General features: G+C 49.5%; 2 protein-coding genes across 4 annotated transcripts in view; both read left to right on the forward strand.

Moving 5' to 3' along the window:
• The window catches only part of LOC105513936 (HLA class I histocompatibility antigen, B-15 alpha chain-like), a 95,180-nt gene that overhangs the window by 24,330 nt on the left and 65,025 nt on the right, over positions 1-5,825 (forward strand).
• The window catches only part of LOC105513934 (class I histocompatibility antigen, Gogo-B*0101 alpha chain-like), a 73,251-nt gene that overhangs the window by 2,407 nt on the left and 65,019 nt on the right, over positions 1-5,825 (forward strand). The gene's annotated exons all lie outside the window — the stretch shown is intronic.

The raw sequence follows: 5,825 nt of genomic DNA on the forward strand, positions 1-5,825 counted from the left end.
ACGGCAGAAGGTAGGGGACGACTGCTCATTTATTGCCAGACTCTAATGGCAGGTCTCCGGGCAGCAGCTCGCAAGCCCACCAATTTAGCTAAAGTATATTCTGTGCTACAAGGTAAGACAGAAAGCCCCGCTGTGTATCTAGAGAGATTAATGGAAGCTTTCAGACAGTTTACCCCTATGGACCTGGAAGCACCAGAAAATCAGGCAGCCGTAGTAATGTCCTTTGTAAACCAGGCAGCACCAGATATTAAAAGAAAACTCCAGAAATTAGAGGGTCTAGAGGGAAAGCAGATTCAGGACCTCCTTCAGACGGCCCAGCCAGTTTATAACAACAGGGATACTCCGGAAGAAAAAGCAATTTAAGGCCACTAAAGAAATGACTAAAGTCTTGGTAGCAGCTTTCCCCCAGGCAGGAAGTGCCCAGAACTGGAAGCAAATTACGCAAGGCTCCGGCTCCAGACAAAGGTTAGAAAAAGATCAGTGTGCTTATTGTAAGGAATGTGGTCACTGGATTAAGGACTGCCCAAAGAAAAAGAAACCAGCTAACCTGACCCCCATCCTTGTCACCCAAGACTCTGATTGGGGGGACAGGGTTCGGTGCCCCTCCCCGAACCCAGGGTAACTTTGCGAGTGGAGGGGTCCCCAATTCACTTCCTGGTTGATACTGGAGCAGAATGCTCAGTCCTAACTAAACCAATTGGGAAGATGTCTAAGAAAACAACTTGGGTACACGGAGCCACAGGCATCAAAAGATACCCCTGGACAACCCAGAGAACAGTAGATCTAGGAACGGGGAAGGTATCCCACTCCTTCCTGGTCATCCCAGAAAGCCCCTGCCCCCTATTAGGAAGAGACTTGTTAACAAAAATGGGGGCACATATCCACTTTGAGCCAGAGGGGCCCCAGGTAACTGACTCCCAGGACAGACCAATATCTGTCCTGACTGTCACCCTGGAAGATGAATATAGACTCCATCAGGAGCAAAAGTCTCCTGATCAAGGAATTGACTCTTGGCTCCAGCGCTTCCCGGGCGCATGGGCGGAAACTGGGGGTTTAGGACTAGCAAAACATCGGCAGGCTATATTTGTTGAAGTTAAACCGGGAGTAGACCCAGTCCGGGTGCGGCAATATCCCATGCCCCTAGAGGCAAAAGAAGGAATTACACCTCACATCCGCCGACTTTTGGACCAGGGAGTCCTACGAGCTTGCCACTCGTCCTGGAATACTCCACTGTTACCTGTCCGTAAACCCAACAGCATGGATTATAGGCCAGTACAGGATCTAAGAGAAGTTAACAAAAGGGTCATGGACATACACCCCACTGTGCCTAACCCATACACCCTCCTAAGTGCCCTGCATCCAGAAAAACAGTGGTATACTGTCCTTGATTTAAAAGATGCTTTCTTCAGCCTACCTTTAGCCCCCAAGAGCCAAGAACTTTTTACATTTGAATGGACTGATCCTGAGAGGGGCATCAACGGTCAGCTGACATGGACCAGGCTGCCGCAAGGGTTCAAGAACTTGCCAACCCTGTTCGATGAAGCCCTTCATGAAGACCTGGGTGAGTACAGGCGGCAACACCCTGAAATAACTCTCTTGCAGTATGTCGACGACCTCTTAATAGCGGCCGGGTCCCCAGAGGCTTGTGTTCAAGGGACTGAAGACCTCTTAAGAACTTTGGGAGGGCTAGATTACCGAGCTTCAGCAACAAAGGCTCAGATCTGCAAGTCGGAGGTAATATATCTAGGATACCTATTAAAAGAGGGGCAACGTTGGCTAACCAGAGCCCAGAAAGAGACAGTCCTGCGCATCCCTAGGCCCCAATCGGCACGGCAAGTGAGAGAATTCCTGGGGTCGGTGGGGTTCTGTAGGTTATGGATACCCAGGTTTGCAGAATTAGCCAAACCCCTATATCAGGCAACAAAGGGAAGGCCGCCCTTTAATTGGACAAAAGAGGCTGAGCTGGCTTTCCAACAAATCAAAACTGCTCTGCTATCAGCCCCTGCATTAGGGCTCCCTGATGTTTCCAAGCCCTTCCACCTATATGTGGACGAAAGCCGGGGTGTGGCCAAAGCAGTACTGACTCAGTAAGTAGGTCCCTGGCGGAGACCGGTTGCGTATTTGTCAAAGACACTGGACTCAGTGGCTGCCAGGTGGCCTCCTTGCCTCCGGATAATCACGGCCACTGCTTTGATGGTCAAAGACGCTGATGAACTGACCGTGGGCCAAGAATTGCAGGTCATGACCCCACATGCCATTGAGGGCAGCCTCCGGACCGATGGATGAGTAATGCCCGGCTCACCCACTACCAAGGACTGCTGTTAAACCCCCTCAGGATAACTTTCCTGCCCCCAACAACCTTGAACCCTGCCTCGCTGTTGCCTAATCCGGACCTGGATGCCCCGCTCCATGATTGCACCGAGATATTGGCTCAGGTGCACGGAGTTCGGGAGGATCTGCAGGACCGCCCACTTCCTGACGCAGACCTCGTTTGGTTTACTGATGGAAGCAGCTTCGTTCACCAAGGCCAGAGGTACGCTGGAGCAGCAGTGACTTCAGAGACTGAGGTAATATGGGCGGAACCCCTGCCCCCGGGAACTTCGGCCCAGAAGGCCGAACTGATAGCGGTCACCCAAGCTCTTACCCTAGGGGCAGGGAGGAAACTGACAGTATTCACAGACAGTTGATATGCTTTCGCTACTGCACACATACATGGGGCTATCTACAGAGAAAGGGGACTATTAACAGCTGAGGGAAGAGAAATAAAAAACAAACAAGAGATCCTAGCCCTGTTAACTGCCTTGTGGAAACCAAAGAAATTGGCCATTGTACATTGTCCTGGGCATCAGAAACCAACCACGCCAACTGCTCGAGGCAACTCCCTAGCCAATCAAACCGCGCGAAACGTGGCAAGGGCTCCCAGCCAACTCCTTGCACTCCAGCTCCCTGATCCGGGCCCCCGGGACCTGCCATATCTCCCTGATTATTCAGAACAAGATCTCCAGTGGATCGACAAACTTCCCCTGAAACAGATCCAGAATGGGTGGTGGACTGATACTAATGACCAGACCATCCTGCCAGAAAAATTAGGACAACAAGTGTTAGAACACATCCACCGAACCACCCACCTGGGTGCCCGGCGGATAATGGACCTGATCAGACACTCCAAGCTCAAAATAAGACATATAGCCGAGATGGCCAGCGGCATCGTGACTAATTGCAAAGTCTGCCAGCTTAACAACGCCTACCCTCAATTTCAGGTTACAAAGGGAACAAGGCTCAGGGGAACCAGACCCGGTAACTACTGGGAAGTAGATTTTACTGAGATAAAGCCAGGGAAATATGGGTATCGGTACTTACTTGTTTTTGTAGATACTTTTTCAGGATGAATTGAAGCATTCCCAACCAAAAAGGAGACTGCACAGGTTGTAGCAAAGAAAATTTTAGAAGATATCCTCCCCAGGTATGGCTTTCCCGTCCAGATAGGGTCTGATACTGGAACGGCCTTCGTTGCTAAGGTAAGTCAGGATTTAGCTTCCATCCTTGGGGCAAATTGGAAACTACATTGTGCTTACAGGCCCCAGAGTTCAGGACAGGTAGAAAGGATGAATCGGACCTTAAAAGAGACCTTAACTAAATTGACTATGGAGACTGGCGCTAATTGGGTAGTACTTCTCCCCTACGCTCTGCTCCGGGCCCGAAATACCCCTTACAGACTGGGCCTTACCCCTTATGAAATCATGTATGGCAGACCCCCACCCTTGGTTCCCAGCCTAAAAGATGACCTACTCAAATCTGAAACCGAAAATGTCTCTGAGCTCTTGTTCTCCCTACAAGCCTTACAGAAAATTCACCAGGAAATTTGGCCCAAGCTACGAGAGCTGTACGAAACGGGACCTCCGCCAACACCTTATTCGTTCCAGCCAGGAGACTGGGTCTTAGTCAAGCGCCACCGACGAGACTCTCCAACCCAGGTGGAAAGGACCACTACAAGTACTCCTGACTACTCCCACCGCTCTCAGAGTAGAAGGCATCGCTTCGTGGATCCACTACACACACACGTCAAACCAGTGGACCCAACATCTGACCTTCTCGGGCCGTCTGGAGCACCAGTTACATGGACTATAGACAAAGCTAAGAACAATCCCTTAAAGCTAACCCTGTGCCGTAACCCCCCATAGCCATAGCCATGTCTAGTTTACCTATGCTTTTACGCCTCACGCATCTGACTTTACTCACTGCTGCGCCGTCTAATCCCTATGTCTGGAGGTTCTGGCTCTATGAGAACCAAACCCACCCCGGAGAAACCCCCCAGGCGGGTAAATTGCTGGCTAGTGCAGACTGCCCCCACTCCGGGTGTAGTACTCCAATTTACCTCAATTTCACTAAGTTCCAGATTGCCAAACCAGGATTACCCATGATCTGTTTTGAATTTGATCAGACTGAGTATAATTGTAAGCATTATTGGTGGCATCAAAATGCAGGCTGTCCATACAATTATTGCAAAATGCACCCAGTCAGGACATAGGACGAATGGCATAAAAGTTCTAACCTCCTCAAGACTCGTTGCCCGACTAGGACTCCCAACACATGCACTTGGATAATAATAGATCCAGGGCACTCCCAGTGGACATCACCCCAACATGGGGTGGTCTACTATGATTCCACTAGTACTTGGCCCAGTAGTCACCTGTACCTATGGCGGAGTCTAGTCCAGACTCAGCCCTTAATCCGTACACATATCCCTACTGCTATTCAGCACTTAGCAGCAGCCTCTGCAACCAATCAGCTACATACCCTAGCAACCCCCTATATGCTCCCCCCGGTGTATTCTTCTGGTGTAATATGACTCTGCTAAAAACTCTGTCCAAAAGCAATTCTGACGGACAGGTGTGTATCCCTGTCACCCTAGTTCCCCGACTAACCCTGCTAACCCCGGCTGAGTTCATAGGCTGGGCAGGGGCTGACTCGATTGAGACTGCCCGACATAAACGAGCAGTATTTCTACCCCTATTTGCCGGAATATCTCTAACCACCTCTGTTATCGCGGCTGGGTTAGCAGGAGGGGCCCTACGACATTCTATAGTAGAAAATGGCAAGTTGTTCCAGCAATTCTCTGTTGCTATGGAAGACTCCGCTGAGTCCCTAGCCTCCCTCCAGTGGCAACTTAACTCACTAGCACAGGTCACCCTCCAAAACCACAGGGCCTTAGACTTACTCACAGCTGAAAAGGGAGGTACATGTATGTTCCTCAAAGAAGAATGTTGTTTCTATATAAATGAGTCAGGATTAGTTGAAGAAAGAGTCCAACGTATGCACAAGTTAAGCTTAGAAATGAAAAAGCAACAGTTTACCTCAGCAGCTAATAACTGGTGGAATTCTTCCATGTTTTCTCTTTTAGCCCCTTTTATAGGCCTCCTGATGTCTTTATTACTTCTACTCACTATAGGCCCCTGCGTAGTAAATAAAATACTACAATTTGTTAGAGAAAGATTTGATACCATCCAACTACTGGTCCTCCGTAGCCATTACCAACCCCTTCCTCACCCTGAAGAAGAGGCTACACTGTAACATTCTGGGTCCAGGATTGGACACCCAGTTACTTGTGAGAGGGGGAAATGAAAAGGACCAGGGTCGGAAAAAGAAAAACAACCCCTGGAACTAGTTTAAGCAAACAATTCCAGGAATCTTGGAACCAGAACAAAGGGTGAGCAGACCGGGAAAACAAGCCCTGCCCCTGCCCTGCAAGCCCCTGATAAACGTCATCAGAGTTTCAAAAATTAACTGAAATACCAGAAATGGCGGGAACCAATCATAATCAGCCA

This window comes from Colobus angolensis, unplaced genomic scaffold (assembly GCF_000951035.1).
Source record: "Colobus angolensis palliatus isolate OR3802 unplaced genomic scaffold, Cang.pa_1.0 Scaffold238, whole genome shotgun sequence".
NCBI classification, from domain to species: Eukaryota; Metazoa; Chordata; class Mammalia; order Primates; family Cercopithecidae; genus Colobus; species Colobus angolensis.